This window comes from Phoxinus phoxinus (genome assembly GCF_949152265.1).
Source record: "Phoxinus phoxinus genome assembly, chromosome: 21".
NCBI classification, from domain to species: domain Eukaryota; kingdom Metazoa; phylum Chordata; class Actinopteri; order Cypriniformes; family Leuciscidae; genus Phoxinus; species Phoxinus phoxinus.
In genome coordinates this window covers 5,480,976-5,508,531 of record NC_136896.1, presented here as the reverse complement: position 1 = coordinate 5,508,531, position 27,556 = coordinate 5,480,976, and the positions used below count along the sequence as shown (strand labels likewise).

The 27,556-nt window shown below is 37.1% G+C and overlaps 1 protein-coding gene across 2 annotated transcripts in view; it reads left to right on the top strand.

Moving 5' to 3' along the window:
• Positions 1-27,556, top strand: part of LOC306990083 (cadherin-18) — a 267,205-nt gene that overhangs the window by 41,104 nt on the left and 198,545 nt on the right. Inside the window, exon 1 of one of the 2 annotated variants that reach the window (XM_079596385.1) lies at positions 2,673-2,753. The exons of the other annotated variant lie outside the window; for it this stretch is intronic. The gene's annotated coding sequence lies outside the window, so the exon portion shown is untranslated. Of the gene's footprint in view, positions 1-2,672; positions 2,754-27,556 lie in introns of those variants that run through there. 2 annotated transcript variants of the gene reach the window in all.

Below are 27,556 nucleotides of genomic sequence, written 5' to 3'. Positions count from 1 at the left end.
TATTACGGAGAGTAAATCAAGACAGAATTTTCATTTTGAGGGCAAACTGTTCCTATAAGAGTGTTGAATTCATTCCAGAGCGTGGACACAATAGTAAACAGCCTTGATACGTATTTATGAGAGATGCATCATTAAAAAAATGGACTGTTTTCTTTGTAGCCCTAATTAAAACAGCCTTGCTTTACAAGAGTCACACAAACACAGAAACCACAAAAGTCTGTAAATATGAATCCTAAATACTCTGCCCTACATTCTCTGGAAACTCTTAGTGTATAGTGTTGACTAAAAGTTGAGAACGCTACTAACTTAAAGCTAAAGAGCCTTAATTTAACGATCTAAGCGCATGGTCTAAAGCGCACACCGCACGTGCACTTATAGGAGAGAGGAAACGGATCTTATCTTGCGCGAGGTTCACGCGCAAGCAGACCATCTATGGGACAAGCCGGATTCCACCATATCTTTATGTACATAATATTAATATTTCACATTGTGATCCTTTTATTTTTAATATTTGGCATGTTTGTGCTGCTGCGTGTGTGTAATAAGCACAGTGTACGAGCGTTGTGCACCCGCCTATAGGCGTATATTACTAATGTGCCCTTTAAATAACAAAGAAAATACTGCGCCATTAACTTTAGACCAGGTATTTGTTGGTCAATGGCACAGTCTAACAGTCTATTTCAATTGGCTCAAAATAGCAATGCGCCAATAATGTGCCTGAACACACATCGTTTTCAGACCAGCATGCCCGTGGGAGCACAAATGCATTTCCTATTTAAATAACGCAGTGCAGGACGTGAAAATGACAACTGCGTCGGGATGAAACTAGCAAAAAACACTTGCGTCGTGCCTGGTGCCGCATTGTGTCGGGTGTATGGTAGATCCCAAAGTGTTATTTATTAGCGCCACCTAGTGTCACCAGTGATACGTGCAAAATAATGACTGTTTTCAGGCATGTATATCCCACCCAAAAAACAGTCCCATCTCAAACGTACAGCACTGATGAAAGGCACTGATTAGTGTTTTGAGTTGTGCATGCAGAACCGGATTGAGGCTGACCCAATGTCATCTCTCTTTCTCAAGTACCTTTGGTAAGTCTGATTCATTTTAGTGAATCATTTCTTTAAATGGTGTGATTTCATGCAGAACCAATAATAGAAATCGTATTCAAGACATCTGCATGTGACAAAATACTCAGAACAAAATATGCATCTCATAAAGCCAGGTTGCACAGTAACATCAGCTCATTTCTCATTGCGTGTAACAACCATGATGTTTTGCTCTTAAATGTTAGTGTGTGTGTGTGTGTGTGTGTGTGTGTGTGTGTGTGTGTGTGTGTGTGTGTGTGTGTGTGTGTGTGTGTGTGTGTGTGTGTGTGTGTGTGTATACACTGCTTAAACTCAATACGACAATGAGATCACATAGAATGGCTTTAATAAAATTTCTGAATTCACATGTTTTTTTCTCAAAATAGATGGAAAGACAGAATTTGGTGGGATTTAATAACAGAAATGGCAATATTTCAAATACATACAATTCATTAGCTCTTCACTCAGAGTCAGAAGTGGATGTACTGTAGGCTTTGTTTGCTACTCTCGTCTACATTATAACGAGGGCTTTGGCATCTCAAAATAGTCTATTGATTCACTGATTTGGTGAGTCATTACTCACAGAAGTTGTATTTTATCTTACTTTTTTCTTGCTAAATTAATATGTAGTGAAATACTTCCGTTTATCATATGTTTTCCATTCGTTTGCATAAATGATGGCGTTTTAGTTGTGCACATTTTGAATGAATATGTTTAAGTTTGTGATCACATGAAGATCTTTTTTGTTTTTATGGCAGATAAATACGACTTTAATCATTCAATTATGTTTAAACTATCAGAGAATAATATTTATTACATAAAATATATTCTAAAAATAAAAAGTGGAGTCATTTAACCAGATGTGTTAGTATACAGACAGCTAACAAAGTATATCAATCTTACTCTGCATGATTCTCTTGACCTGAAAGAGAAAACTGGGCATAATGTGTGCCTTGCAAATTGAAGTGTGAGGGCATTTTTCTTGCACATCTAATAGCGTCCACATACATGTACTGGTGTAGAGTATGTCTAAGTATGACGACAGTCGAACCGTGCAGTCTGTCTAATGAGGATATTTATGCAATGAATAAGCCGCTGATTGTCTATTGTGTTGTTTTGTTTTAACCGTGCCTTTAGGAGTACTAACAGTCTCTCTCCGAAGGTAGAAGAAAGCATTTGCAATATATGTTATTGACTGACCAATTCAATACACAACTATTACCCTCTGTCAGACTGATTTAACAACTGAAGAAGAAGAGTGAAGATGTCTGGACTGAGAGAGAGAGAGAGAGAGAGAGGGAGTGAGTGCGAGAATGCTACCTCAGACGACTCACTCGTCTGCCCTCTCTCCACCATTCCTTTGCAGTCATCTCTTCATCTGCTACCCTCCCTCTACCTCTCGTTCTCTCCTGGACTATGTTTGATTCATGGCAGAGATGATTCACACTCCACCATATCCAACATGAGGGAACCCTCACTCTCCATCCATAATTCAGACCCCTCTCTCTCTCTCTCTCTCTCTCTCTCTCTCTCTCTCTCTCTCTCTCTCTCTCTCTCTCTCTCTCTGTGCATCTCCATCCTCTCACACACTGCCTGTGTCTTGTGCAGCTGTCGATGCATCGTGTAAAAGATTGCGCCGTATGGGGGATCTATGAAAGCACACAGGTAAGAGAGAAATCCCTTGCTTTCTCAGGAAAGTTCTCCGTTTCAGAAGAGAAATGAATATTGATGGATTGGGTTGTGGATTATGGATGTCTGAAGTTAGTGGAAAATACAGACAGAAAGGCATGAGAGGGAATGAGATTAGGAGTGGTTGAGTGATTGAAAGTGAAAAAGAGATTGTGTGGGTAATTTGATGGTAAAGGATGGGTGGTGCTCGGTGTTGTCTCGCATGTGATGCATCGTGCAATTAGAGCCACTCTCTGGGAAAGTTATATCTCTTTAGTTTGTGTGTGTGTGTGTGTGTGTGTGTGTGTGTGTGTGTGTGTGTGTGTGTGTGTGTGTGTGTGTGTGTGTGTGTGTGTGTGGCTGCTTGTTGCCATATGACTGTTTATTCATCCTCAAACGCCAGTGAAGGCTCTCATACTATATTCATGGGCTGTTGCGCCTTGTTCAGCTAAAGTGAGTGTGTGTGTGTGTGTGTGTGTGTGTGTGTGTGTGTGTGTGTGTGTGTGTGTGTGTGTGTGTGTGTGTGTTGCACGCGTTTATGGGAACAGCTCAATAATGCAGTTACTTGTGGATGTAACACATTTGCTGATGGACTTTTTTGAGACCAACACACAAGCATGAAACAATGCATTATTATGGCAAATGGGTATGTTGCTGTCATGTGTTGAGTTCATGTGTTACTGTGTGTGTGTGTGTGTGTGTGTGTGTGTGTGTGTGTGTGTGTGTGTGTGTGTGTGTGTGTGTGTGTGTGTGTGTGTGTGTGTGTGTGTGTGTGTGTGTGTGTGTGTGTGTTCAAATACAATATCTGTAGAAAAGAAAAAAACAAAACAAATGAGATCTCTTTGATATCTAAGATGTTCTTCTAGACAGCTATGAGATCAAATAGAAACTCTTTTGAATTTTCTGCTTTTCTGCTGAGAAAAAGACCCTAGTAATCTCACGTGTCTAGTCTCAACAATGTCTTAAATTGTGCTCAGATTCGCCATGATACCAATCTAGCTCTTACAAGATCAAAAAACTGTTTTGCTGAGGTATTTTATAGCTATACAGTATACTGTATGCAACAGTTGTCTGATTTTGGTCTAATTTTATTTGTGAAGAAACATGTTGAGCTCTCCTGAGCTCTCAACAACATCTGAGTAATAAAACTGAACTCTTGAGAATGTCTGAAATTGTTAAAAGATTAATGATAATTTTTTTTTCCTTTGGAAATATGCACTAATGAATCGCACGATTAAAACCAGGTATGCGCATCAAGAAAGTAAATACTGCATATGACCCATTTTCATGTTGACATTACATGAGCATGTTATTCTTGATATTGCAAACTGGCATTTATTTAATGTTCTGTCATAAATACACTGGTTTGAAGTGCACACAGTGTTACTGTTTACTGCATTTTGTTATCCTTCTAGTTATTTACCATATCGGCTAAAGAATTTAAGCTTAGCCTACTTTTACTTTGCGAAATATGGTGGATATGGGTTTTTCAGTTACCAGTGTCACAGCATTTAATTTAATTTTAGCATCCAGCTGAATGTTTGTTTTAAATTATATTTACTCCAAATTCACTCAACAATTTTTGTACCCAAGGAGGCAATAGCCTACCTCTGATTGGCCAAGCTTTGCTGATAAGCTAAAAAAAAATTAACAAATATTGGCTGATACTGTATTATTGATCTGTAGCATATCAGTCTATATATATTTTTGATTATTCACCCAGGATATAGTATGTGAAATTCAATGCATCCAGTAAGTTATTTCCCCTACTTGGTAGTAAAACTCCATAATATGCAACACCCACACACACACACACGCACACACACACACACACACACACACACACACAAACAAACAAACAAACACGTACTGTATCAGTAGCTGCCTGTATGTGTGAATCTTTGCATTGAAGGCAACATTCTTCTAGCTGCCACCCTGAGCTGATAAGGAACCTGCCATGGCATTTAATGCTCTAACATCGCACTTTATATAACATGACCATAAACAGACGAGGACTGCACAGATATCCCTGTTCAACAATCCACGTAGGTGAGTTACTAACGGCTCATGCATATTCAGTAGCATGAGCATAACTCATATTTTCAAAGTAATGTATATTTTCAGTAAGAAGCAATTTTTTCATAGTGTGGCTGTGGCGCATCGGACATTAAATCGCTGTATTTTCATTGTATTGCAGATGCAGAGCAAACAGTGTTGACACTTTAGAGACTGTTCAGACCCTTTTAGCGACTCTGTATTGACGAAATGCAGTATTCGAGCATGGATTAGGAGAGAAAACAGATGTAAAGTGACATTTAGCTACATTTTGCGCAGGTTTTAACTACTTACCATTAAAAAATAGTCGACGACGCTGTGTGTGTGAATTTGTGACAGCAGTCAAACAAGCTTTGTCCGGAAGTTTGATTCATTCAATTGGTTCATTCCGACACTTCATGTGAACCGATTCACTGATCAAACAAACGATTCGCGTATTAATTTGAGCGCTTACGCAGTATTTTTACAACAAAATATTTATTTGAATGATGCTGTTCTTTACTATGTTTTATACCAGCATATTGGTGTGTTTCTAGCTTAATTATCTCATATTTTATATCATACAAAATGTTTTTTTTTTTGTGCCAAATAAATCTTTCTGTTTGCAAATAGTTATTTATAAAGATATTGTCCATTTAATTTCTAATTTGCTACTTGTTGTAATTGTAATGTGGTACTGTTGTTGACTATTTTAGCTAAAGGGCACTATTTTTATATTAGTTATTTATATTTGTATTTATGATCAAATTAATTCAAATGTAGTGCTGTCATCATAATTTAGATGTGTTTGTGTCATGCAGATAAATACTCGAATTGCAGTAATTTGTTTAAAGTTAACTTAAATGTCTGCAATGTTAGCTACATTTTTAGTAACTTTCAGTGTAGCTAACTTCTTTGTCAAAAGAGTAACATGACTGTAGTTGACTTTAAATCACGATCTTGGCAAGCTACACTTTTAAAGTGTTTCTTCCCCAACACGGAGAACAACACACAAGTCAGATGGTGTGTAACATGCTGGATTCATTCCTCACATTTCTGCTCTAATATTGAAGTCATCTGCTGCACTTTGGGAGCCGAAAAGCCTTCAGAAGGATCGGAAAAGGCTGTGGTATTGTCTGAGAGAAAAACAGAGACAGAAGCATCTGTCAAGAATGTGAACTGTCTCTAAGAGAAAGAGGAGGAAAAGATTGCTTTTCTGTCTGACTATCTTGAGTGCTTTCTGGTTTCAAGGGAAAGAAACTTGCTTTTAAAACGCCTTAAGTTAAGAGTAGGCATAAGCGACGTTAATGATTAGGCGCGTGTGTGTGTGTGTGACATGCTGACCCACACTATTTTATTTGTCAGCTCTAGGCTCATGAATCACTCTTGTTGATTAAAATGCCTCTAGCACGCAGGCTGTGATTACGCAGCTGCTACAATTTCAACCCATGAAAACAGAAAGAGAAAGCTATGCTAACTAAAGGCATTTCCTCAGACGCAAAGTTTAAAGTAGTTAGCAACCCATCTTACTCTTGTAATCTGGTGCATTTCTGGGTGAAACATGGATATCCAATGAGGAAAAAAATCTAGGATGAGACATTTTATATTGGTTGCAAAATTAAGATGTGTTTGTGACATCAGCTGGGAAAAAAAATGACATTTTCAGAGACAGAGCATGATATTACAATGTGATAAAACTTTACAAAGATAAACATTTGAAATAATTAATTAATCAGTCTGCACTCAAAAAAATTACTCTTTGAATGAACATAAAAAAATCATGGAAAGGATTTCCACATGATTAACTTGCTTTATTTCAGCATTATGCAATTATGTTATTCCAATTTAATGTACTTACGTTGGGTCAACTTAATTTATTAAGGTTGATTCAACTTATTTACTATAGTTTGGCACAGCTTCATTTAATAGTGTCAGCCCAACTAATTTTAAGGTTTTCTGACATGATTGAAGTGTTTTTTATTTTCAAACATCCATTAATATTTCATTTATTTTAGTGACACATAATCAAATCGATAGACTATAGCTAGCTATTTGCTAGCAGTAGTACATATTTGCAAATGCTAAGATATACATGCTTCTTCAACCGAAACAATTAAACGTATCTGAATCAGTCCACAGCCAAACAAAATGCTCCACTCTTCTCCACAATGGTAACCCACTGTAATTTAAATGGTTCTAATTATTCCAATGTAATTGAACATTAAACACAATTACACACTATCAAGTCTTCCCCTTTTCTAATTTTCTCCCAAAAACATAAAATAACACTTCATTTTAACATTTATTCTCTCTTAATTTAACCATATGCAAAGCATGCTGGGAACTAACAAGCACCGCCCAGTCTCAGTTAATGCAACACAAATCATTCATGTAATCCAACACAAATGGATTAAGTAAACTTAAATTTTATATTTAAGCAGATTGAACACAATCAAATTAAGTTAGGGCAAAATGGCAGTTGGCGTCGCACTATACCGCCCCCTCTGGATGTAAGAATTTTTTACTTAACATAAATGATTTGTGTTTAGACAACACGTTAGGATTTTGTACTGTTAAGATGAGACATAATTACGTGGACCTTAATAGAAAAAAACATTTCAAGTCAACAAACACAATTATTATAAGTAAACTAAATATAAATATATTATGTAAAGTGCACAACCTTCCTAGTTCGTTTTTTTGAGTGTGTTTGTGAGTGATCAGCTCATCTCTGATTACCCACTTCTGTCCATTCTGCTCATGGCTGTGTTGATATCTCCCATACTGGACCATTACACAACTAGTGAGTGCATCATCTGCAATGAGAATGACTTTTATTGGAGGGGCCAACGCTATCTCACGACCAATTCGTACGAATTTGTACGATTTGTCTAAACCCACGTGATGGGTTTAGGGGCGGGGTCAGGGGTAGGTCATTCGTACGAATTAGCCACCTCGTAAAATTCGTACGAATTGCCGTGAGATCGGGTTGGAGGGGCAGATAATGAGAGGTAAACTTTCAGTTAAGAAATTGTATACTCACAATTAGAACATTTTTGGTTTTCACAAGTTATTTTATGAACATACAAACGTTTTTAATCACTTCTAGACTTTTTCCTGATTATGTAAATGAGTTTCTGTCTATTTGCTACTGTGAAGATTGTGAGCTCACTGTGTTTTCAGAAGCAGCCTATAGGTGGCGCATGCGCAAAAATGTTGAGGAAGTTGTGTTTTGGGTCAAAAAGTCAAGACGAATGCTACGTATTGATCATTGTGTTTTTGGCACAGTTGAGGATGATGTTATTGGTTGGCACCAGTGTTGGCAGTTCGGTGGCATTAGGTTTGCTTTTCAAAAAAGTTCCATGACTGTCATTTGCTCTGCAAAATATCAATATAACTAGCAAAAATAAACACATTATAGTTTAATTTGGGTCTTTGTTGAACTGTTTAATTTCAGTCACATTTAATTAGGGGTGAAGAACATTTAAAGTTGTGAAGTTACAGCAGTGCTGCTGTATCTGTTGTATCATTAGATTGTAATGCATTTAAAGCTTAAATGATTTAACATATCCAGGTAGTTTGGATTGTGCTGTGCTTGAAATCTGCGATTTTCATTTTATATTTTCATGGGAGTCTTGAGAACTCCAGGGCCAAAGATATGAGCTGCTGTCTTTTCCAATTAAACGGCATCTTGATCGTTGCAGAGAGATATCATAGAATCATTTTGTACAATTGGGCATTCATGGGATATAATAAGTGATGCTCTCTGTGATTCTGATATTATGTTCTGTTATCGGAGTTGTGATGCCTCGCAGCAAAAGGATGTGTGCGGAATGCGTGATGACTCTTCTCTTACAGTACACACACACACACACACACACTTGGGCTGGGCAAGATGCTGAATATTCACAATATTTGCCCTTCTTTTTGTACGTCCGTATTGAGTGTCAATTTACATATCCTGATAGACTGTGTTTTTAGACTATGTTTGCCATTTCTCATGTTCACGCAAGTGTTGACAATTCTGAGTGAGTGTTAAGACAGAGAGATATTGTGTAGGTGTTTCATAAGCAAACAAAGCATTTCAAAGCAGTTCAATTCAATTATGTTCTGTGTATTATTTCAAACCGACAACTTCTTTGATTATTTGATTCAGTGCTTCATCACTCAAATGTTTACAGAAGTCATATTTTTGTATATTTAAATGTCTAAAAAAACTGTGGGAAACAAGTTTTTTTTTTTTTTTTTTACTAGATTGCATTTTTAAAATTTATTATGGAACAACGGCTATGGCGTGCATCAGTATTCGCCCCACTTTTTCAGTGGTGCCGGTTCCGGAAGTATTTTTTCCATTCATTTTTCCCATAGGGATTTTGAAAAAGTATTTATTAAAGAGTTATAAGCCATAAACCAAGCCATCAGCTAGGTAAATTTCAAAACATTTAAAAATCACACAATTTGGCTTGAAGCAAAAAATTTTTGCAAATAGGACAAAATGACAAAGGTGACCAGCATGATCAAATTAAAAACAATGGAGAAATATAGAACTATAAACAATGGAGAAATACTAGAAATATACTAATTTACAAATGTTGATTATATATGTGTGTGTATGTATGTATATATAGGCTATACATACAATATATATATATATACATACATACAAAAATGTAAGTATTTTTAGAGCGTATAGATCAACTCAATTATGTCCTTCGCAGTCCTCCATGGCAGTGGGTGGAGCTAAAGAGTTACTTTTTTTTTGCTCGTTTAACTGCTAAGTTGTGGGTAAAAAGAAATGCCTCGAGAGAATTATGCACAAACACATGTCTGAAGAGTGGATTTGCGTTTGTTTCAATGTTGGCTGTGAAGAATGTCTCTCCATCTCAGTCAGCAACAACAGAAACAGATGGAATTGTTTATGCAGGTCTGTCAGTGGCTGTAAACACAAATAGCTCGAGGCACTGAAGATCGCACTGCAGTTTTACCAAGAACATTGATGGGAAGAACACTGTCTGTTTCAGCTTGTGTTCAAACAGTGACAGAACTCATAGCTCTCGGACGGTTATTTTAAGAGTCGTGATGTAGTTAATCGTGAAGTAGGAAAGTGAGTTAGCAGATGTTTCCCAATGCAAGTGTGCATCAAGGCTACAGGCGTTTACTCATTAACTACAGGCCAGCTGATGACAGTGAAATCAAAGTGCTGCATTGCCATCCTTTTTTTGGTTTTAACATTGTATTTATTTGTATGTATGCAAATATTCTGTCTCTCTGTCCTCCTGAGAGGTTCTATTTACAAGTCATAGTGTTTATTAACTGATTTTGGTAAAAAAAATTATGAATGAAAAAAAGGAAAAAATATGGACACTGATCAATTGCACTTCTATTAATTATTATTATTATTATTGATTTTTCATTTACATTGGCTCCATAATGAAGAGCAAAAGGCGCTTTGTCTATATATTTTATCATCTTATATTTTATCATCAGCCACAGAGAAAGATGGGGAATGTAGTTTTGTCACACAGACCTGGATAAACACCCCAATGTGTATTATTTTTGGCAAGTTTAGTTATTTTTCATTAGCAGTACCTTAAAATGCATATGAAATACATTCTAAATCAAAATATAATGATGAAAAATACCAATTTGCTTGCGCAATGCTTCTTGGATTGACGTGTCCCAACATAGAAGCCCAGAACTCATGCTACAGTCCACTTTATGTGCAATATTTCTACTTGATATGTCTGACAGTCAGAAGTTGATGTGTAAGAAACAAAATGGTAACCTTATCATTAGCTTTACAGGTGTTTGACTGTCAACAAAAAAAGCATTATAATAAAAAATGGTTGAGGATAAATAATACTGTGCAACATAGCATTTCTTCTATTATTAACAGAGAGAACCATGAATCATATTTTATTTATGTTGTTCAGGAACTTTAACTCATTGATTTAACACAATGCACCCGTACAAAAAAAAAAATCTATCCATCCATCGTTCTGTTGTTCTATCTGTTCTTAACAAGTATTTTTTGTCTAATTTTCCAAATTTAAATATCTAATCCTTGAAAAGGGATAGACCTATGCATTGTTGAAAGACATTAAAAGACAGTATATTTAATAAAAGTGTAGCCTATATTGTTTTTCTGTACATTCTTTACTTTGATTTGTTTCAATGGTTTTCAGTATAAACAAGTTGCAAATGAAAAAAAAGTCAAAGTGCATTGAATAGTGTCGTTTAACTACAGCCGTTTCTGATGAGAGAACACTGTGAAACCATGTTCAACTTTACGCTACCTTGCCGAGCAGCATCCACATTAACCTGCGCGCCTACAGCAAGCTGCAGACGTTGGCCCTGACCTGTGTGCCTGTGGCCTATGGGAAAGAGAGAGCCAGGCGGAGTGATTAATGGTCATGATTAGCAGGTGAAGGAATGTGCTCTTATGGCCTAGAGCATCTTACCGCATTTATCTCCTCAACTAACGTATCCTTTATGGAGGACAGCTTCCTCAAAGACTCGAAGTGACCTAGCCATGGGGAGCTGAGGAAACGTGGGCGGGATTTTTGCAATGGTAATGCAACATGGAAGCAACCCGGCGCTGGGAAACATAGCTAGCCATTTGGTGTGAGTCAAGTCCCTTGGGTGCTTCATTGTTTGCATAGATAGCTGCCCCTGAAATGGTTTCTGCATGACACATATTCAGTGAGAAGAAATGTGGGCCATCTTTTAGATTCACAAAAACTCATTAACATGCACAACTCGAGGCAAGATTTCACACTGATGCTTTCTTTCTGCACTGAAGCCAAATAAACTCGTTTAGCTTGAGCGAAAGCAGATACGTGACCTGACCCAATCACTGCAATTGACACCAGCAGTTTGCACAAATTTTTCAACATGCATTAGCACAGAGCATGAAACGGCGTGCATTTAAAAAGAAAATAAGGTCAATTTTGAGTTCATGCTACCAAATAAATTCAGTAAATTCTGTATTTCTCTGGTACATATGCTGTTCAGGAAATATCTGTTTGCAGAGAAACTGTTTTCTTTTTGTAGTATTGTGTTTGAGCCTGAAAAACATGTTTTTCTTCTCATTTAGCTTCTAGGAGGAACCTCAAGTGGTTTGACACTTCATAGAGTGCAAAGTGACAGACAACAAGAACATATTTTAAGTGGCATGTCAGAAATTTGATTTGTCGCATTTTATTTGATGCGTTTTATCCAAATGGCAGAAGCTGAATGTATAAACTCTCAACCTGTTGCAAACAATTCTTGAACACAAAAGTACCTGCAACAGTCTGGAAGCAGAACATTAAAGGAATAGTTTACCCCAAAATAGAAAATTCTGTCATAATTTATTTACTCTTGTCTCACGTCATTGCAAACCAATATGACTTACTTTTTAGAACGCAAAATAATATATTTTGAAAATCAGAAGAAAAAAATATCTTGAGGGTGAGTTAATGATGACGGATTTGAATTGTAGGGTCAATATCCCTTTTGAGGGAGCTGTCTATTTTTGATTATCATATTCTGAAAATATGACCTACCCACACTATAATTACATTGTGTTAGGGTTAGTTTTAACTTCTGGTCATCCTGAGCATGTATGCCAGATTTTAAGAACAACTCTGTCACGTCTTGCTTCATGTGTTCTGTCTTTTGAAAAAAAAAAAGTCCCTGGAATTAAATTGATTCCATAAAGAACCTTTAACATCCACTGAACGTTTCCATTCCACAAAAGATTCTTTATAGTGGATTTATATATATAGGTTCTTTACATTTTTTTAAATGTTGATAATGGTTATTTTAAGAAATGTTCACTTAAAGCTTCGTTGGGAGCGAAAAATGGTTCTTCTGTGGCATCACAGCAAAACTTTATTATATTTATTATATATTTTCATTATATTCAAAAACATTCATTTTAATTTGTTCCATATTGCTCTGACTGAAATGGTAATGGAAATGATAAAGTGCAAAATTACGAAAATGTGTAACAAATCAAGTACTATGAAAAATGTATAATCACTGATCAAAATATGATCAACATACATGCAACCTGAACTCATGCACAGCTTTAGAGACAGCTCTTAGCTTTCAGTGTTTATAATATTGTGGTGTGGCATATTCATGTTACTTGCATATTTTGACTAGCACATATAGTTCAAGTTCACCTGTAAGTGCTCTTCACTGCAAATGTAACACATATATACGGTATTAATATGTATGTTGTGGATATTTAATTAGTCTCATATGTTTGACTGCATGAGCTAAGGTGCTAGCAACGTATAATGTTTACCTACAGTATGTTTGACTGAAATCCATTTAATCATCTTCATGATGCATGTTTTTAATCTTTAATTTCATTGATAAAATTAAAAAATAAATCTACTTTTAGATGATAACACTGGCTGTTCGGAGCAAGATTAGTGGGATAAGAAAGTTTTTGGCATAATGTCTTGAGAATGCCTTGTGCTAACAATTGAAAAATTATTGAAAAAATTATTAATCATATGTGGTTATGATACAAGTCAATACCACCAATAATTAATTTGGGTTAGAGCAAGGTTAGGGTTAGTCCTCTTTATGAATACACATATGCAGTTGCTCTCACAAACATATACTATATTTACATGTATATGTGTGTGTTGACCGTAAACAGGTTTTCATGTGTTTGTCACTTTTCTTTAGTCTTTCATTATGTAACGTCATTTCTCAATGTGCCCCAGTTACTTCATCACACCCTTATCGCACTTCATAGCTGTCTTTAGAAACTAGTGGAGAAGAGCAGCTTCATTTCACAGACACACAGTCAGACACCAATCCTGAAGTCTCATAACAATTTATTCTGTCAAACTCAACGGGTGGCTTCTGCTCGTGCTTTGCATGCAGCTGAATCGATTGGAAAGAAGAAGAATTAGTTTGCCTTTAGCAATAAATAAGAGACAGTTTGTTTGACAAGCGTTTGTTTATTCTCTGTCTGTGCTCAGGAGAGAATGTAAAGCCTGCAGCTGTCAAACTGCGCTCTTGTGTACGTGAATATAATGCGCCAATGTTTGTATAGCACCTTTATGGATGTACAAATCAGTTTCCCCAAAGGCATGTGATTAACCCTAAAAAAGTGATATATTATTTATATAATACTGTAAAAATAACTGATTTATTTGAATATATTTGAATAAAATGTAATTTATTCTTGTGATGACAAGCCTAAATTTTCAGCATCATTACTCCAGTCTTCAGTGTCACATGATCCTTCAGAAATCATTATTTCGCTCACAGGTGTTTGGATATTTGTACATCTTTGATTGTGGCTCATCCAATTAGCATTTAAATAAAATTGTGTTTGTTTCATCATTTGTTTTCCTTTCGCACTGACGTCAAACATGATGGGCACTTTCAAATGTCTTTTTGAGAATATAATTTGCGAATATTTTGTTTTAGAGTGACTGTATTGGAATGTGTCCATTATTTTGCGAAGCAATTGTTCATTTCATTAATGGTTTCAAAAGAGATGTTTTTTTTGTTTTGTTTTTGGATTATCTTTTTATTTAACGTTCTGAAAATTAAGAATAATAGAAGTCAAATAATTTTTATTTATCAGTATGTATTGTTCAACCCAGCTGGTTGTTTAGCAATGTTGCCAACTATTCTCAATCGAAAGTATCTAAAATACTCAAAAAGTCAAAAGATGATGCAATGCGTTGTCTGCAGTTTGCATGTTTTTTATCCTAATCCATGCGCACATACTGTAATTTTAATTATATATAATTATAATATATTAATGATATATAGACAAAAGTCCAATAAAGCTGCTCTCATTCCTACATATTTTCTAGAGATGCAGCGATATGAATTTTGCCTGAAACCGATAATTATTTTTATTTGTCGGATTTGGTATCCACTATCTGGATTTTTTTTTTTATTATTGTTTTAATAAATTACTATGGAATTCTTTAAAATAGCTTGTGAAGTACCAAGATGTATGAAAACCATAATCATAATACAGCTCTAAGAACATGTGCTGACCTACTAGTGCAGTAAAGCTCCTGCTGCATATACATTTAAAGTTTCTCTTTTATATGACTTTAGTGCGCTAGAAATGTTGCAAGTAAGACTTCTGCTGGTCGGGGAATTTATGATCATGATATTGCTGAATCATTTGTTCACAGTAGGGCCATTGGTCTTGCTGATATTTGCTGACTTGTGGTAATATGTCTGTGTTAAGAACTGAATATGGTGCTCAGATGATCCCACAGAGGGGGAGCAACAGCCCCGAGATCATAAAAACGTGATAAGGCTGTTCTTGGTCTAGAAAGCTGGAGCTTGAGTTAATTTGGGTGGGCAGTTTATTGATTTTTTTATTTTCACACAAGCTGGATCAGGGCAGACCTGCTCTGCCAGTACTTCTCTTCTGTGGTGGTTTACCATCAAACCTGTAAAGACGGTCAAATTGATTTTAGCTGTTTTGCTCATCGCCATTTTGTTCGCATCAATGTCCCTCTCTCCAAGACCAGGCTAAAGTGTGTATGTGAGCTGAGTGGAGCGACTGCAATTTTCTCCACTTTTAATGGGTACTGTAATAGGTCTGAGGTTGTTGTTTTTAAAGTGATTTTCTTCTTTTTAAGCACATGATGGTCAAACTTTCTCCATGCATTTTTGAAAAATTATTAATATTGTATCTAGTTAGTTAGTTAGTTAGTTAGTTAGTTAGTTTAATTAGTAAAAACACATTATTTACATTTTTTATAAAAAGTGTAACTTGCTGGCCAGTCCCCTGCAAGCTATCAAAATCTTTTCAGAGCTTATGGCTATCCCAGAGAAACCAGTCAGGCAGGATACTTTATGTATGGTATTCCCAAAAATAGCGTACAGCACCTTTAAGTCTTCAATCTTCATGTTGTTGCCATGCAATACTCCAAAAAAAGAAGAAGACAGATCTTTATTTATCACCACTGTACAACCAGAATTGGTGTCTGTTACTTTAACACCACCACAACAGAGAAAAGTGCCATGAATTTTGCCTATTATACGGGACAGTCCCTCTGGAGCAACTTGGGGTTAAGTGTCTTACTCAAGGGCACAGTGATGATGGCCTCATAGTTCACTGCAGGGATCAAACCAGCCCTGGCCAATCACATGACCTTCTAAAGGCCCTGTCACTTGGGTTGCGTCAAGGCTTCAATGAAAGCGTTATGCGCTGCTTTAACCTCCACATGAAAACAATGTTGCAGGCGGTGTCATGTAAGTCTTATTTTACAAGGTTTTTAGGCAGCAAGAAAGCAGTAAATGTAGCAAACACAGTAAAAACACGAATTTGAGCTTAGAATAGGCCCCATGGCAATGAGTTTGATACATTGCTGAATGTGGGTTAATGCAATTGCACTGTCTCATGAAGTTCATTATGAATTTAAGAACTGAGGCAGCATGACTTAAAAAAAATAGAAAGACAGTTTGAGTCTTTAATATCTCTTCTAAAAATGTGACCATTTTTAAGTGTTTCTTGTTGCTTTGTACTCAGAAGAGGGAATTTTAAACTATGTTATGCCAAGGACCCCCAAATATGATGATTCCTCCTAAATTATAAAGGCTCTAAAATATGTTAATGCATTTTAATCTAGTTTATTTATTTATGAACATGTTTATTTATATGAATACTAAAAGTCTGTGTCAGATCATTAAGTGTGATATTATAACAACAACATGCTGTTTCTTAATTAAATAATTGACTATACTTAGGCCAAACCAAATTATTATGATATTGTCATATTAAGTTTTATTTAATTAGCTATCTTTTTCTTTTCTTTTCACTATTAGAGTATCGTTAGATTAAATTCAAATGTATTTGTATAGCACTTGTCACAATAAATATCATGACCTGAGGAAAAACTCATTATGTTGCGAGAAAATAGAAATGAACATAAGGCCAGTAGGTGGCGATATTAGACTGTCTTTATAAGTGAGTCATTTAATGAATCGGTTTAGCTGCGTGATTCAAAACACTGATTCATACAGGAATGCAAACAAGTGACTCAGCCGATTCATTCAAAAAGTGATTCGTTCAAGAACGAAACCAGTCAGTCAGTCGGTCAGGAAATGTAAACAGAAGTCAGTTCCAGTTGGAGCGTAAGTCCCTCCCACTTTGAGCATATAATATTTCTTTAAAATTGCAAATGAAAGATATGACAACATTTGAAGAGCTTCAAAGTTTGTTTTTTAATGTTGGTATGGTTAGAAATTCAAGTAAGTTGAAACTCAACAATACTTAGAGGTATTTAAAAATGTAATCCGGCATTGTGTGCAATAAATCTTGGGATAGGCTGTGAAAGATCCACTCGTTCTATCCATCGCAGCCTAGGAAAAGAAGGCCACATTTGTAGTCTGCATTCGAAGGAAACTTAGAATTGGGACAGCCTTCGGCCCTTAAATGCAGCCTTTGAAGGATGCAGCCTCAGAATTGGGAAGCAGCTATTATTGTGTCGATATTAACTTCTTGTTTATTGAACTGATGTATAAAAGCAATATCTCACTCGCAATTGACATAGCAGGGAGTTTGATTGACAGGTGATCTGACCAATCATACTTCGCCATCTGCCATGTTGTCGGACAAAGCAGTCAGGAGAGTTAGTAGATTAACATGGGAGGATTTGAACTTGAGAAGCGGAGTGTACTGACGCCTTTCCGCGGTTAAAACAATATTCCTTCTGATGTTCATTCATGTTTATTTGATGCTATAAATTAACTAGAAGGAAGAGATGATCGGTTCACGAGCAGATTTAACTGATGCTCTACAGCGATCTGTCAGACACATTAAAGAGCCACAGAATGTATTGTTTAAATTTCTAAATGATCAAATTTGAAAAGTGAGACTGTTTAATATCAAAAGTAACCCAATAGTAACCTGGTCTGTCCTGTCTGTCAGCGTGTTGTAAGTCTCCTCTCTGCTCCACGATGTGTTTTTCACTGCGTGAGAACATGGTGTGGCGTGAGAACGGCGTAGCTTGTCGGACATAGCAACAGTAACTAAAGGGGGCGGGTCTTTGCGAACGTTCAATTGTGCCATTGTAATTCAATGCATGATTTAGTAGCCTACTTGAAAGAGTCTTTCAAAGCAACCAGAGCCATTTCCCATACTTTCATTCATTTGAAGTTATTCTCTCGATATATACGTGTATACCTGCGCACCAAGACACATAAGAGGACCACTAAACACGGCTGTTTGAGTGTTGCCAGATGTCTCTTAGCGTGAGCTGAATGCTTGTACGACCCTTACCTGACTGCATCTGATTGTGAATATTCCACACACTGCCATCAGAAATGGCATTATGGGTTTAACTGCAACCTTGAGGCCAGGAAAACGAAGTTCTTAATTACTGCGTGCACACATAAAGTGTGGCAAGCTTAGCATGCGGTGGACTCATTGGTGTTCAAAATATGGCCCGTCAAATTCAGATGGATTTCCTGGACTTTCTGTTGCCATGACAAGAGGACAAGTGCAGATGAGCTACATTTCAAATACCATTAAAGCTGTATTAACTCTCCTCATCGACTTCAGCAAAAACATGTTAAGCATGCTAATCTGGAGAGGGAATAGAATATTGTGGACACTTAATTGCCTTGTACTCTGGAATGCACTGAGGACAGTTTGAACACACTTCGAGAGAGAATAAAGAAAAGACAGGCATATTACAGGTGCGCATTACAATCAGCCACACAAGTGCTCGTCAGTGCGAGTGATGATCAATCATGAAAACATTCATGTGACTTTTTTTTGGAACAAGTTACTATAAGATCTCATTAGTTAACATAAGTTAATGTATTAACTAACAATGAGCAATACATTTGTTACAGTATTTATTCATCTTTGTTAATGTTAATTAATACAAATACAGTCATTCATTGCTTGCTCATGTTAGTTCACACTGCATTTAGCAAATACAGGTTTTGTTTTGTTTTCTTTGCACTTTTCTTTCTCAGGTAAATGTACTGTGTATTAATGCTGATTTTTATCGATATCAAATTGACTTGAAAACAAAACAAGAATGTTTACATATTTATGAACGGACCCATACGTAATAAATGGACCTACATGCATTTAAAGTTTCCAGTGCAGACATTTCCTTCTTTTGTTCTTTCTTTCTACCATAACTGTGCATATAAAGCAGTCCCTCTAAGGATCATGATCTAATCTTGTCTGCCTCTCCGTTTTCGTCTTGGCCTCTGCTTCCCAAGTGCTGAAACTTTTTCCTTTAGCAACTAAATACGATTTCCTGCCTGCCAACCCTTCTCTAATTTAATAGACTAATATTGCATTGATGTGAACCTCCTCTTACCACTACCTCCCAGTAAAGGTGTGTATAACAAGCATCAGAGCCCCTTACTAGGGTATTGATTTTGTGATGAGTCGTCTGACTGCCGGGCTGTGAGTAGTGCATAGCGTTAGATTGTCTCTCTAGTGGAATGTTGCTGGGTTTGAGTGCATAAAAAATGAGGAGGGAGACGGCTCTCCATTGTGCAGAAGGGGTGCGGTTAATTCAATTGACTGCGTGCCAGTGTGCACCATCTGGGCTGGACACTGACATAACCAATTGACTGGTGTCAAAGCCACTCTCGGCTACTTCCTTATCATCGATTGGCCCTTTGTTGAGCCTGAATTAAGCTGTGTCCATGTAATTAGATTATGCCAGCCTCCTCTCCCCTCCCCTCGGTGAGAAGCACTGGTCAGTGTTCCTGCCAAGTCATTTGCAGCCATGGGGCTTTAATTTAGCTCTTCAGCCAACAGCAGGAACATAAAGAACCTTGCAATGAACATGAACCAACTAATCAAGATCAATTTAATAGTAGCTTGATTAAGACGCTATAGAATTAGCTGAAATCGGGATGTTTTCTAGACTAGATTTACAGCCCAACTACAGAAAGTGCCAGCCATCAACCCAGGCTTCTCCATTTCAACAGAAAAATATGACTGCAAGGTAAAACAGCAGGCATAACAACCATTATACAACAGTTTTTCCCTGTTTGCATCACTCCGCTTGCCCGTTTACCTGTTTATTTGAAGCTTTGGTTCATATTGCTGTGATTTATTTGCATTCCATAATTTCCATCGACGGAGCAAAAATAGACAAAGTTGCTAATATTGTGTCTAGAAGTACTAATTAACTACTTGTTGATTGAGTTATTATCATAATGAATATTATTTATGTGCACGTAACATTGCTGACAGCCAATATATATCACGTTTTATCCCAGGGATAAAGAAGGTTGGCGAAATAGACTCAAATATAACTTGATTTATTAACATTAATAAAACTCAGGCAATGCAGTAACAACAAACACTGGCGAAACAGTGTGCCACACACAAACAATACCGGACAATGACCGTGAAAAACAGAGGAACTTAAATACAAACATGTGTTCCTTAAAGGTGAACTATGCAGGTTTTTTACCTTAACTGAACAGCTTCGGAGTCATTGGAATGGTTATATTACCTTTTTTGGGTTGAATGGTGGTCGTCTCGCACCCCCCTATCGCTTGTTGAGCGGAAAAACCACACTTGCAACTTTGGGCCGGTGGGCCGCCGCAGCGTCAGAGAGTATCGCATGATATCAGGTCTCGCAATGTAACGTATTGCTTTACGGCAAAAAAATCTGCAAAAATTCTGTCATTATTGCGCTCCCTCACGCTGTTCTAACCCGAATGAAGAAGACATTGTAAAGAATGTCCCGTCTGCTTTGATGTCGTTGATCTCCTAGCCTCTAATATCTGAGAGTCGACAACGAGTTTTTCGACAGTGTTGTCAAATATCTATTCCGAAGCTGTAGGGGGAGCTCTATAGAGAAACCTGCGAGCAAAAAGCGAGAATACAGCGAAGAAATTCCCGAAACTGCATAGCCCTGCTTTAAATGAATATCCATGACAACTGATAGTGGTGGGAAACTAGAACAACATAAAAAGGAAACTGAAGAGAAACAAACGGAAATGAAATAAATACTTAAACATGACAGAACTCCCCCCATCTGGAATGAGGGAGAGTCATAATAACAGGTACTAGAAGAGAGTAGCGTGGTGGGAGGAGCCAGGCAGGGATGCCAAATCTGTGCAACAAAAGTAGCCTAAAGTAGCTTTGGTAGCAAAAGTAGCTGCCGAATTCACTGAATTTGTACGTGTTTTGGGGATGTTGGAGCTCTGAAATCTGAATATATATATACATAATATATATATGCCTCATTCAGTAAAAGTTGTCTTTGAAAGACACACAGACAAAAACTGTTTTATCTTCATAGCTGATGCATCAAAGTTTAATTCCTAATTATTAAAGTTTTATGACACATTTTGGAGTGATTGACATTTCTGGAGAGTTTCGTTTTTAGGCTTTTAAATGGCTTCTCCTGAGAGTGTATCCATGGCAACAAGACATTTAAAACTGATTTATAATGTGCATTTAGTACTTTTCGGGTCCTTTCTACCAAAACACCAAACTTTCACAACAAAATAGGATCAGGAGGAGGAGACCGTGTTATTCCGTTTATTTGGCAAACAGGACACTGACATGTACAGTACTGTATACTGTACATCCCGGCCAGACCGGAGGTGTTACCGATTGTTCTGTTAGTCTGGTTCATTATCTGTGAAAACATATGGACTTTCCTCTGAGCACGTCGGCCGAATCCATAATGCATACGTTCAGGAGAGGGAGCAAACACACATTAATAATTTACCAGCGTCAGAAATAATTCATTCAACATTTTAGGGGTTGGATTTTGAGAGTCAGAAGACACATTTTCACACATTGGATGAGTGATGTCAGAACGTGTGACTGATTATGTAACTCCCATGAAGCAATGGCTGCTTTGTATTCTGAACACAACGTTTAATATAGAAGCATCATTGAATGTTGAGCTTGTTTGAAGAGATCAGTAGGTTTTTTTGGATTAAAGGATCTTCATTATTTATGAAGTTATCTTTGGAATGCTTTGGGATTTTTTTCTTCTGTCACTAATGTTAAAATCGGTTCATTACATCAAAGTTGCAACATGATATGTTACATCAAACACTGTAGAATTGCTGAGGAGTTTGTGAATAGAAAGTTTACCCAGCATTCATTGCGAACTCCATAAAAAGGACACATTTTGGTAATTACCTGCTGGAGTTTTGTCTAATAGTGTGCCACTGTATTTTAAATCACACAGCGACAAACTGTCTGCGCTGAACTCGCAGATGTTTTGTTTTCAAAATTGAGCAGGGTATAAATATACTTGATCAGAGCTTTTGCATTCTGATTAATGTTTTCTACACAAAACTCTTCTTCTGTGAAATCCGAAAGTAAGCTAAAACTTCAGCATTCAGCTACAATAATTCACAAAAAGAATCAATGCTGTGGCATTTTGCAGAAAGCATTTGGGGGTCGATATTGCTATCTATGTCTATGTTTTATTTGTTTGGTGTTGTAGATGAAGTGAATTGAGTAAGCATTTATTTGTTTTACAAATCTTTGGCTTAGTGTGTTTAATCATTAATACAGTTTGAAGTTCGGACTAAAATGCGAGAAAAGCCTCAGGTTGTGAGCGGCTCCAGCTAGCCTATATGTCTCTCTTCTTTTTTCAAGCTCAAGCACAAATAAGTTTGACTGGTTTTATACAGTGATGCTGATGCACACCTAATGAGTTCATTGTCTGTTTTTTGTTGCCATTTTGTATTTTAAAAGTTGTCATATGTTATTTTATGACTATATAGAATAGATTTCCATAGTATGCTCCATATTAATAGATTTTTTTTTCTTTTTCTTTTTTTAGAATGAATTCCATATTTTGCTCCTCACTAGCCTACTAAGTGTATGTTGTCATCTTATATTACCTGTCAAAGTTCTGTTCTGTTTGGTTGCTGTTTTCGTCTTAGTTTAATTTTCATGGAATTTTTGATTGTTATTTTCAGTCACATGTTCTCCTTTGTCTCAGTTTCCCGCCAATCATTGGTTGCCATGGACACTGATTAATCATCACAGCTGCTTATCATTTAGTTCATCGTATATGTCTATTTAAGTTCCTCGGTTTGTATCACTTGTCTGGTATTGTTGGGATGGCAACATAACGGTTGTTATTGGGAAATACTTCTGTCTTCATCATCTTTGAACTGAGATTGTAAAATGATTAAAGCTTTTATTTTATATCTTGTATATTTTTTATGGACAATATACTTCCATATAATGCTTCCCACTCTTATCATAGAGTAAGTATTCTTACCTCTTGTCACCTGTTTTAAGACAGAAAGCACTTCTCCGTGAAGCTTTACAGGAGGCCTGGTTGGTTGTTAGAAGTTTGATGCATATTTTTTCATGCTCTGAACAGAGAAAGCGAGTCAGATACCACTGCCTGGTGTGTCATTGATCACCTTTAAGCTCGATTAGAGTGAAAAAGGAGGGTGACAGATTTTGTTTTCCACCTCAGTGGTTTTTGGACCTTGAAATGGAGAATGCTGCATTGTACAGTTCACCTAATGGTGCTATCACCTGCCTGTTCAAGTAAAAGTAATCCGCTATCAATTTAACTCTTCTTACTGCAGTCTGCAGCTCCTTACACCGACATTTTTTATTAGGGCATTTGGGAAATCTCTAAATTAAAATAGTAACCTAATAGTGATGCTAGCAATAGCGAGTACAACTAATTATTGTACTGCAAGTCACTTTGTGTGAAAAGTGACTGAAAAATTGCAATCAAATAAAAGCCTTTAAACATAATGATGAAGAATATGGCTAAAATATCTCAGCCGACCTTGGGAAAATACTTGGTTTCATTCAAATATGCATGTAATTAATAATCCAATCCAGGACAAAAATTGAATAGTGAGGTAATTAGCATTGAGTCTACCATAGAATAAAAGAAAGCAAGTGGCTTTATGAGTAGAATACTGATAAAAAGTCACAAATCAAAAACGTTCACTGTAAAGGCGCTGAAGAGACATTTCCTCGCCCTGAACCAATTCCCCTCATAAGCGCGGAGCCTGGAGGCAAATTAAATTGATGATGCATAGTTTATCTATTTGAATGTTAAAACTGACTTTCCAAATGGACTGTGCATAAAGGAGGAGATTTTTAGGAAGGTCAGAGGAGGAAGAGAACTGAAGGTCATTAACACTTTCTTCATGACCAGTCGTTGAAAGTCTTTAAAACATGTACATAAAGCAAATGGAGTATTTTCTCATTTTATTAATGTCAAGGAGTTGCTTTTTTGTTACATGAAATGATGCTCCATATGTGAAGTAAGTGTTTTTTTAATAGTATCACGTGTGGGCCAAAGCAATCCTATTATAGCATTTGTACAACCTTTCCCTGTCTCGGTCAAACATCTATCTATCCCCTCAATTTTACATTTAACTAGCCAGCCTGAAAGAGCACTAAAATTTTAATTGTTCTGTGACCTTGAGGAAAAAATACTTTGGGTCATTAATTGTGCCGCCAAATTGAGGGGTATATTATACGTATTGCATATTGTGGCACTCATACATGCCACAATATATATGATTCGTTTGAGCTAACTATCCTGCTACCCTAAACCTAGCCTTTCCAAGTGGGTAGGATTAGATTATTTAAATGTACTTCTAAGTTAAATTTGTTCTTTTTAAAAATAAAACATTGTATTGCATTAACATCTTGCAGTACAATTTAATTGCAGTGTATCTTGCACTGTTTTCTTCTTCTTTATGTTTAATCAGTCATGTTGTCATCCTTTGTTTACTTAATCAATTAATATTTTTAACAGTATTGACACTTTCAAAAAAGATGGAGTTCATGTAGTACACACACACACTCACTCACTCACTCACTCACTCACTCACTCACTCACTCACTCACACACACCTTGGGTTTCCATGTTTTATGGGGACTTTCCACAGACATGATGATTTTTAACTGTATATTCTACCCTCTAACCTTAAACCTACTCGTAAACACAACCCTCACAGAAAACTTTCTGCATTTTTACGTTTTCAAAAAAGCCTCACGTAATATGATTTATAATCTGTTTTCCTCATGGGGACCGAAAAATGTCCCCATAAGGTCAAAGATTGCCATCCCCACACTATAGGAAATACCTGAACATATGTCTATTTAACTATGATAAATATTCACAGTATTGCTTTGCAATTTCAGTTTTTATTTTTGGCAAGTTTTATAAATGCAATAGTCTAAGTTACAGCTGTCAATAGCACATATATAAGTGCACCAACTTATAAGTGCCTAAGGAGACATGCAGTACTCCTCATTGCTCAGTTTGAGAAGCATTTCCTTCCTCACCCGTTGCTGAAACAGTTTCCTCTTTGCTCCACACCGAGTATCTTTAAGCAACATGTGGAGAAGGTAATGCAGCAGAGTGTGCAGTTTCATGGCTTATTAAAGACGCCTGCACCAAATGAAATGAAAAAGCGTTTTGCTCTGAGAAATGGTGTAAGGAGCTGCTATTGCATGGTGGGAGAGCACATTATAGGTAAGGACCGGCTGCTTTAAAAAAACCTACACTGCACGACAGACAGTGTAGAGATGTGTAGCTATCATTTTCTGGTTATTTACTTTCCAAATCAATTTTCTTTGAAGTAAAGTGCCACAAAACCAAATATGCATGAAATAGGCTTCTAATCTGATAATGGATGTTTCAGATAATGAGTTTGGAAGAGATACCGCAACCTATCGGAAGGTAGAGCCGGTCAATAGAGAAATTTATCTCCCATTAAGTATCTGCCCTTTGAGTTTCACTTACGCCCACAACAAACACACGAGTCATACCGCGAAATGCAATTGCCAGGAAACAAACCTCTGGGATGGATCTGTCAATTTGCATTCATTTCTTCATCGCCAGCTGAAGCTCTCCGTGAGTCAGCTAAATATTTCCTCTCTTTATTGCTCATAATGCCGTGCCTCTTGGATTGCTCATCGCCGACAAGATGGCATTAGGCTGGGGTTTCGTGGACCTCACCTCTGTTGATTTCCCCTGAGGCCACGGTTGAACTTTAATGACTGACCGGGAAAGAGCTCGAAGGGATTTTAAACCTGAACCGTTCGGGAGGCTTTTAACGAGGCAGAGAGACAAACGTCAAGCTTACGGGAATGCTTTTGACTGGGCTAAGTAATTCTTAATGAGCTCTTTTGCCTGACGACTCCTTAAAAGCGAAAGGAAAACTGAAAGAGAGAGCAAAAAAGGTTAATTGGCTAAGAAATAATGACTTCCTCCCCAGGTGAGTGCGCCGGGCTTCGAGCTTAAGCGGTTTGTTAGCTAAAGGAAACGCTAGTCGACACATTATGTCGGTAGTTTAGTTCTCTCATGTCAGAGTGTTAAATCAAATAGAAATAAGTAATTCGCATGGATGAGGCAAAGGACTCTGGTATCAAAGATCCGTCTAATTAAATAACTCAAGAAATCATCACTTCCATCATTATGTCACTTTTTTGTCTTGTAAAAGGATGTGCTGATGTGCCCTTCAATTGGAATAAACTCAAGGTGAAATGGTCACCATAATTTGATTAGGTTTCTTCATCTGTCATCACTGTCGTCAATTCGATTCCCCTTTGCTCAGCCGTGCCAGGATTCCCCGGCGCTGATGAGACCTGAATCTCAATATTGTTTCTAGCTATATAATGGCTTTGCTATTAACTGCATGTTCGCATGCTACATCAAAAGCTTTGTTAGCTCCCGTGGAGACTGAAGGCCAAGTGAAATACTGCAGTGCCATCCAGATCAAATTAAGACAACACACTCCTTTAGCCTCGTAGAGTTTTACTTTAATGAGGCTGTTCTTGTAGTCAATTGCAGCTCTCCTTGATTCAATTACCTTGGAACCGTAACAGTCACATGCTGCAACTGCATGGGATCAATCATCGTGGCATGCCGTAAGCAATCACGCTTCTGGGTTATTTGGACAGGAATCTTTTTGTGATGACATTGAGCAGTGCAGTGGTTGTAATGCATTTTAAATCATATAGTTTTGTAATGTTAGCATTAACATTGTTGCGTCTGTCTGCACCGGGCCTGTCCCAATACCCACACTTGCGGTTTTGACCACTTGAAAGTGCATTTACGCGACAGGAAGTAGTGCTCAAGACTGTCCCATGTTGGAAAAATGCCTCAGAATATCGATACAACAATACACCGTCATGAACTCCTGGTAATGCGCGTATCGATACACCAGCTGCCGTATCGATACTGTTGTGCTTTTGAATGGAGCCAATTCAGGGCTCGAATTTTGGCGCGGGTATTGCGCATAATTTTAATCATTCATGCAGGTCTCCCACTTTGCGGGAAATTGCCGCACACATTGATTCACTTTAGCATGTAGGTATTTATTAGTCAATGAATCCACACAGATTATAAAATCAAATCAGTAATTTTAAAACTTTGTGCAAGACGCAATTTCACGAACGTCTTCTCTCTCTCGTCTGTCAAATGTGTTGCACAAGGCAAGTGTCGAGCGTGCTGCAGGCGGCGATACTAGACTCCCGCGTTTCGGAGTCGTGACATGGCGGAATATTCACTTGCATAATCGAGCCAGCATTGCATCGTGACTCATTTTACAATTTGCACGTCTTTTTAAGTCTTACCAGTTTAAACATTCAAGCGTTTTTAAACTCTTCAGTTCTCGCGCACTTTCTGAGAGACGGTTTTCTCTACATGCGTGCATAGAGTAAAGCCGCCTCACAAACAGCTCGCGAGTAACAACAGTTCTTTTTCATGGATTATATCGCTTTAACAGTCAAAAACAAAATGATGGCATATCAATATCGCGAT